Source organism: Schistocerca piceifrons, chromosome 8 (assembly GCF_021461385.2).
Source record: "Schistocerca piceifrons isolate TAMUIC-IGC-003096 chromosome 8, iqSchPice1.1, whole genome shotgun sequence".
NCBI lineage: Eukaryota > Metazoa > Arthropoda > Insecta > Orthoptera > Acrididae > Schistocerca > Schistocerca piceifrons.
Window position 1 is genome coordinate 288,881,093 of NC_060145.1, and position 8,750 is coordinate 288,889,842.

General features: G+C 48.1%; 1 pseudogene; it reads left to right on the top strand.

Moving 5' to 3' along the window:
• The first annotated feature begins 8,329 nt into the window (after positions 1–8,329).
• LOC124712932 lies at positions 8,330–8,447 on the top strand (annotated as a pseudogene).
• The last annotated feature ends 303 nt before the right edge of the window (positions 8,448–8,750 follow it).

Below are 8,750 nucleotides of genomic sequence, written 5' to 3' on the forward strand. Positions count from 1 at the left end.
TGTTGAGCACCCTTTCCCTGTCACCAATAGAAATATCTGCCCTTATACCAGTTATACCCTGCATAATTAAAGAACTTTTCTTCTAGTTTTGACCAGTACTATCTCCTGTAGAAGTATGTGACCCTTTTAAACCCATTGAATAATATGGAAAACATTAAACTACTCTAATGATTATTTCACTGACTTCTGTCTTTCGTATGTCGGTAAGTTCTACCTAGTTATCGCTAATTATTTCCTCTCCTCAGTGCGCGGAAGCTAGGAGCCCCTTAGCACTATAGCACTCATCACTTATTCCGGATTTTTGAAACCTGCCATTATGTCGCGCTCGCTGACCGCTTTGCGAGGACGCCCAAGCGCGCTAAACCGCAAAGTGAGGCTAGACGGCTATTCAGCCGGCAGCGTTGCGCAGGCGCAGTAGAGGCGCATTGTTAGCGGGCACACAATGCCGGCCCTAATTGCGCGCCGCCTTTTTGTTTTCTCTCGGCAGATGAGATACGCCACGCTGCACGCTCCACGCCACGCGCCACGCGCCAGGTAGCCGCGCCGGGGGAGGCCTTCGCCCACTTGGCGCCGAAACCGGGGCGCGGCCCGCCCACGCCGGCTGCGCAGGGTCAGTGAGGTCAGCTCCGCTACGTCACACGTCTAGCGCCGGTGCTCGATGCCAGACTCCTCCCAGCAACCTACCACACTACTGAAGGGGCAGTCTCTATGACACAGTCGAAAGCAAGGGCACGAAGCTAGATTGACCAGTACAATAAATTCCTGCACAATAGCGTGTTTTACAGAGAGTACTCTACTGCAATGGCTCCTTACTTAGCCAGCATTCATCGCGAATCTCTTGCCCAACTTAAAGTCCCGAGCGACTGGGAAAAAGCGCAGGTGACGCCTGTATATAAGAAGGGTAGAAGGACGGATCCTCAAAATTACAGACCAATATCCTTAACATCGGTTTCTTGCAGGATTCTCGAACGTATTCTCAGTTCGAATATAATGAATTTTCTTGAGACAGAGAAGTTGCTGTCCATGGATCAGCACGGCTTCAGAAAGCATCGCTCCTGCGAAACGCAACTCGCCCTTTTTTCACATGATATCTTGCGAACCATGGATGAAGGGTGTCAGACGAATGCCATATTCCTTGACTTCCGGAAAGCGTTTGACTCACTGCCCCACTGCAGACGCCTAACTAAGGTACGAGCGTATGGGATTGGTTCCCAAGTATGTGAGTGGCTCGAAGACTTCTTAAGTAATAGAACCCAATACGTAGTCCTCGATGGTGAGTGTTCATCGGAGGTGAGGGTATCATCTGGAGTGCCCCAGGGAAGTGTGGCAGGTCCGGTGTTGTTTTCTATCTACATAAATGATCTTTTGGATAGGGTGGATAGCAATGTGCGGCTGTTTGCTGATGATGCTGTGGTGTACGGGAAGGTGTCGTCGTTGAGTGACTGTAGGAGAATACAAAATGACTTGTACAGGATTTGTGATTGGAGTAAGGAATGGCAGCTAACTCTAAAAATAGATAAATGTAAATTAATGCAGATGAATAGGAAAAAGAATCCCGTAATGTTTGAATACTCCATTAGTAGTGTAGCACTTGACACAGTCACGTCGATTAAACACTTGGCCGTAACACTGCAGAGCCATATGAAGTGGGACAAGAATGTAATGAGAGTTGTGGGGAAGGCGGATAGTCGTCTTCGGTTCATTGGTAGAATTTTGGGAAGATGTGGTTCATCTGTAAAGGAGGCCGCAAATAAAACACTAATACGACCTATTCTTGAGTGCTGCTCGAGCGTTTGGGATCCCTATCAGGTCGGATTGAAGGAGGACATAGAAGCAATTCAGAGGCGGACTCCTATATTTGTTACTGGTAGGTTTGATCATCACGCGAGTGTTACGAAAATGTTTCAGGAACTCGGATGGGAGTCTCCGGAAGAAAGGAGGCGTTCTTTTCGTGAATCGCCACTGAGGAAATTTAGAGAACCAGCATTTGAGCTGACTGCAGTACAATTTTACTGCCGCCAACTTACATTTCACGGAAAGACCACAAAGATAATAGAGATTAGGGCTCGTACAGAGGCATATAGGCAGTCATTTTTCCCTCGTTCTGTTTGGGAGTGGAACAGGGAGAGAAGATGCTAGTTGTGGTACGAGGTACCCTCCGCCATGCACCGTATGGTGGATTGCGGAGTATGTATGTAGATGTAGATGTAGAGTCACGGGCTATGTGACGGTTAGTGTGTGTGACTCTGTTAACAGCTTAGGGCAGACTTTTGAACAATACTGCGCTCAGTTTTTAGTTCGCAAACTATAAAACCTACCTACAAGTCCATCATTTGTCCATTTCTCACCAATGAAAAAATTACGAAATACGCTGATAAACCAAAACATTATGACCTCTGCCCACCGCGATTTTGAAGATATGGGCTGCAAATGGGAAAGTCCAATGACATAAGCGACAGCACAACGTGTAGATTACTATTACGCAGAGCATGTGAAAGAGTATCTCGAAACCGGCGAAGCTGGTCGAATGTTCGCGTGCTACTGTGGATTTTTCGTTTTCGTTATGTTTTAGCGTGCAAAAACTACAAGGTCATGCGCGCCCGTGTCAGACCCGTAGAACAGGAAGACGAAAAATGAGTTAAAAGCGACAAGACGTTAAGTCCAATCGACGTAAGGAAAGACAGCTAAAAACGGGGACTTGGAGAAAGGTCCATAATATACGCCAGAGAGACAATGGAGGTCCGGAACTAAAGATTACGTTTCCTTCGCAACATTTCTACGACGGATGAAAAGTAAAACGCGGTCGATAGCCCGCGCTTCGTTCGCTAAAATGGCCGATAACTCAGACGGCAAACATAAACGAGAACGTAAGTGGTTAAAAAACGGGTATTCCCTCTGGAAATGGCGAACCGTCACAGGTTGACGGCAATGAGTATGAAGTAGTGTGGGCTCTCCACTTAACTAATGACTTTGGCTAAAAAGACATTTCCCAAAACGAAACCTGGGTAAAATGATCTCCTCGCTGAGAGGGTGCCGAGAGGAGGTCGTTCGAGCTGTTGGAGAGGTCTAATTCCCCAGAGCTTGTTCCCATAAAAGGAAGACCAGTGGTGTTGCCAAAGTGACACCATCTGCTGACAGATTGTGTTGTTGGGAGAGGTCTAATTCCCCTGAGCTTGTTCCCATGAAAGAAAGACCAGTGGTGATGCCAAAGTGACACGATCTGCTGACAACCTACTGGTAGAGGTAGGACAGTGAAATTTCCACAAAATGCTAAGTGGCTGGACGTCCAGGACTCTTCCCAGAACATGGGTTCTGAGGCTTGTCTGCTCTGTAAAGTAGGACAGACGATGATCTGTGGCGTCTCTGCCGAAAGAACAGAATGCTAGTGCACGCACATGTGTTTCGGAGCACACCATTCATCATACGTTGTTGAACGTGGACGTCCACGGCAGGTTCTCCTATGTCTTCACATGTTCACCCAATGACATCATCAGATACAATTGCATTGGGCATGGGACCTCGGGATTCGATCGTCGATCAATGTAAAACTGTCGGCTCTTTTGCTACACTAGGTCGACGATGGTCTCTACAAGTGCAGTCATCGAGGTGAACGACGGCTCGAAACACGCAGCACGCCACGGAAGCAGGCAGATGGGAGCAGTATTAAACTATGACAGACATTCTCCTGCACTTGCATGGGATCTGTGGCAGTAATCAAAGACAGGCTGACAGCTGCGAAGCTCACGCACCCCTACAGGTTTGATGTCTTTCCCAACGGCGATGTCATCTTTCAGCGGTATAGCTGTCCGATCATTCAGCAGCATAACTGTCCGTGTCTCGGAGCCAAAACCATGCTACAATGGTTTGAAGAGCATTATAGTGTACTCTTGTTGATATATCGGCGATCAAATTCGGCTCATGTAAATCCTATTGAACCGACCTGGGCCGCTATCCGGCGCCATAACCGCGTACGCAAATCAGCGGCCCATTATTTATGCGAATTACATGACCAGTGCGCAAAAATCTAATGTCCATACCTGCGCAAGCCCACCAACAAACTGGCCGGCCGCAGTGGCCGAGCGGTTCAAGGGGCTTCAGTCTGGAACCGCGCGACCGCTACGGTCGCAGGTTCGAATCTTGCCTCGGGCATGGATGTGTGTGATGTCATTAGGTTAGTTGGGTTTAAGTTCTAGGGGACTGATGACCACAGCTGTTAAGTCCCATAGTGCTCAGAGCCATTTGAACCATTTTGAACCACTAACAAACTATCGGATCCCTGATGCACAGAGTCAGTCACGTATTTCGTTACAAAGACAGAGAAACAAGCTATTAAACAGCTGGTAATAATGTTTTGGTTCATCAATGTAGTTTCAAATTTTGCGACTATACTTTGACGTCAGCTGTATGCAACACATGAAAATTTGTACTGGACTAGGACTCGAACCATGATATCCCGCTTATTGCGATAGGTCGACAAGCTAATGTGATTACCTGACATGTGCAACTCTGGAGCGGTCCTGGAAGATTGATCGAACAGCCTAAGTGGTTCAGGTGACCTCTCGCGATAAGTGGGAAATCAGGGTTCGTGTCCCTGTCCAGCACAAGTTTTTGTGAATCGCAAACAGCTGACGTCAATGCGTAGGCGCAGAATGCGAAAAGTATTTCGCAAAGCTTACCACAGCTATAGTTGTCAGTGACAGCGTCTGTTCCTCCAGACATGCATGCATGTTCTAAAGGATTTTGTATTGAAAATACGCAGACACAATATAAACACAAACATTGTAACCATCAATAACGGGACAACATCTTGCGCCGATCTTTACCTCTCCCAAGTGTCACCACTGCCTCCAAATCCTAGTACGTCATGCACTTCAACTTGCATTTCGTTTCCGTTTACTCTCTCCCAACGCTATGCAGTACCGGCTATCAACTTTCCGCACCATCTCACACATTTGAAAAATGACCTATGTCTACAGAAAAATAGACACCCGGCTTAGCATTCCGTCACCTTTACGTCTCCATACAGTCCCTCAGTATTGATTCACCACAGAAATAAAATCGTGCTGTCAATCACAACCTACCTTATGTGCCCTGTTCCAAATGCAGGCTTCGTCCCACCTTTTCCCTAAGCAAGTGCTACCATACCCTGCAGTACTGTCCTCCTCTTCCCATCAGCATCCCATTTCTTGATCCTTCAGAATATCCATCCCACATCTTTTCTAATATTATTTCCTCTCAGATCACATCTCCATCCATATTCTAACCTATTAAATGTTACATGAGTCCTTAGCATCACAACGCATACAGTTTTTAAGATCACTCACGTTACATTCTCGTCATGCCTAAGTTAATCCTCTTTAATCTTCTCGACATATAGCACCTGACAAAAAATTGAATCACCTAGGACAAGTAGTTCGTTGTCAACGTAACTTCGTATAAACACCATGGAAATGTTGAAGTCATATTTCTCTGCGATAGGAATACCAGCCATCGGAGTGCAGTACTATTATTTTTGTTCGGTGTTGTTACCAATACTCGTAAGGTAAATATGGGGCGTGAGTAGCGTCACATGTTCACTGATCACTGTAAGGACCCAAGAGATGCCAGGTACTCATGTGGGACAGCAATATCAACATTTGTGAGATTTTGGAAGGCGTTCCATTTTACTGGCTAGACGAGTCGCGCATCATCGAGATTTGTGGGGCATTCGGATGTGACAGTGGTCCAGTGTTAGACTGCATGACAACGTGAGGGCAGAAAAACCTCTGAGTACCACCAGGGAGAACCCCAAATTGTGTACAATGCAAATCGTAACTACTTCACATATACACTCCTGGAAATTGAAATAAGAACACCGTGAATTCATTGTCCCAGGAAGGGGAAACTTTATTGACACATTTCTGGGGTCAGATACATCACATGATCACACTGACAGAACCACAGGCACATAGACACAGGCAACAGAGCATGCACAATGTCGGCACTAGTACAGTGTATATCCACCTTTCGCAGCAATGCAGGCTGCTAATCTCCCATGGAGACGATCGTAGAGATGCTGGATGTAGTCCTGTGGAACGGCTTGCCATGCCATTTCCACCTGGCTTCTCAGTTGGACCAGCGTTCGTGCTGGACGTGCAGACCCCGTGAGACGACGCTTCATCCAGTCCCAAACATGCTCAATGGGGGACAGATCCGGAGATCTTGCTGGCCAGGGTAGTTGACTTACACCTTCTAGAGCACGTTGGGTGGCACGGGATACATGCGGACGTGCATTGTCCTGTTGGAACAGCAAGTTCCCTTGCCGGTCTAGGAATGGTAGAACGATGGGTTCGATGACGGTTTGGATGTACCGTGCACTATTCAGTGTCCCCTCGACGATCACCAGTGGTGTACGGCCAGTGTAGGAGATCGCTCCCCACACCATGATGCCGGGTGTTGGCCCTGTGTGCCTCGGTCGTATGCAGTCCTGATTGTGGCGCTCACCTGCACGGCGCCAAACACGCATACGGCCATCATTGGCACCAAGGCAGAAGCGACTCTCATCGCTGAAGACGACACGTCTCCATTCGTCCCTCCATTCACGCCTGTCGCGACACCACTGGAGGCGGGCTGCACGATGTTGGGGCGTGAGCGGAAGACGGCCTAACGGTGTGCGGGACCGTAGCCCAGCTTCATGGAGACGGTTGCGAATGGTCCTCGCCGATACCCCAGGAGCAACAGTGTCCCTAATTTGCTGGGAAGTGGCGGTGCGGTCCCCTACGGCACTGCGTAGGATCCTACGGTCTTGGCGTGCATCCGTGCGTCGCTGCGGTCCGGTCCCAGGTCGACGGGCACGTGCACCTTCCGCCGACCACTGGTGACAACATCGATGTACTGTGGAGACCTCACGCCCCACGTGTTGAGCAATTCGGCGGTACGTCCACCCGGCCTCCCGCATGCCCACTATACGCCCTCGCTCAAAGTCCGTCAACTGCACATACGGTTCACGTCCACGCTGTCGCGGCATGCTACCAGTGTTAAAGACTGCGATGGAGCTCCGTATGCCACGGCAAACTGACTGACACCGACGGCGGCGGTGCACAAATGCTGCGCAGCTAGCGCCATTCGACGGCCAACACCGCGGTTCCTGGTGTGTCCGCTGTGCCGTGCGTGTGATCATTGCTTGTACAGCCCTCTCGCAGTGTCCGGAGCAAGTATGGTGGGTCTGACACACCGGTGTCAATGTGTTCTTTTTTCCATTTCCAGGAGTGTATGTCTACCGTCAGAGAACAAATAATTGTCTTTTTGCAATGTTCTATAGTGTCCCGCATCATTGATTGGTGAATAGCTGCGGCCATTCCATGCGTTAAGTTGCCGTTTACACGACAACACTAATGGCTGCCTTTGGAGAACTGCCGGGACTAGGAATCATTAACCGTTAGTGAATAACATTGCGCACTATGTACAGTGATGAATCACGGTTCTGTACTATCCTGGATGACCATCACTGGCGGTTATGACGGCGACCTGGGGAGGGGCCTCATTCATCCAATGTTCTGCAGAGACACAGTGGTTTTATACTTCTCTCGATGGTCATGGTGTGGGGAGTCACTAGGTATGATTTCCAGCTACAGCCGGTAGTGACTGAGAGAACTCTGACGGCACAGCAGTATGTCATCGACATCCTATATCATGTGTTACCCCTTACGTGGCAGTAATGTGGTGCCATTCAAGAAAATGCTCGTCAACACATGGCGCATTTGTCTATGAACTGTCTGCCTGATGCCTAGTTGCTCCTGTGACCAGCAAGATCTCCACATCGCTCCCATGTAGAACATGTGTTGCACCAGCTCACATGTCAACTCCGTCCCAGTGCTAGTATCAAGAAAATCAACGACCAGTTACAACAGTAGTGGGCCCGCTTGCCTCAGAAGAGGCTACACTGGCTTTATCACACCCATCACAACTGAATCTGGACATGCATCTACGTCGTAGGGGGTGCGATGTTACACTGATAAGTAGGCTTTTAGTACAAAGTTCTTTGTAAATCTGATTTGAGTTTTTAATCACTAAATTGACGTCACATATCCTATGAATACATGAAGTTTCATTTCGTTTCCTTCTCCCATCTGGGTACTTGACTGTTTTGTCAGGCAGTAAATTTTCTATTACTCCATTCAAAGTATGTAGATCCATTGCCAACCTGCCTAACCCCGCCCGCCCCCTCCTCCCCCACCCATTTTCTCCATTACTGAACTGAACTTAATTAAAATATGAATAAAATAAGTTTGTTCACAATTATCTCAAATGTACAATGACATGTATTTTGCAGAATGTATACAGACAAGTAGGCAACGGCCTTGCCGCAGTGGATACACCGGTTCCCGTCAGATCACCAAAGTTAAGCACTGTCGGGCGTGGCCGGCACTTAGATGGGTGACCATCCGGGCCGCCATGCGCTGTTGCCATTTTTCGGGGTGCACTCAGCCTCGTGATGTCAATTGAGGAGCTACTCGACCGAATAGTAGCGGCTCCGGTCGTCTGAGGATGATACGGCGGTCGGATGGTCCCGGTGGGCCACATGTGGCCTGATGACGGAGTACTATACAGACAAGTATCGAGAATTAATAAAATATTTTCATTTAAGAATTGGTCTTCAGTCCAAATAAAAACAAGAGGAGAGTATCGTTTACGGAACCCTGCAACAATGATCGTTTCATTGCCATTATATTTATTGCCTTCATCATCATTATCATTATCATAATCATCGC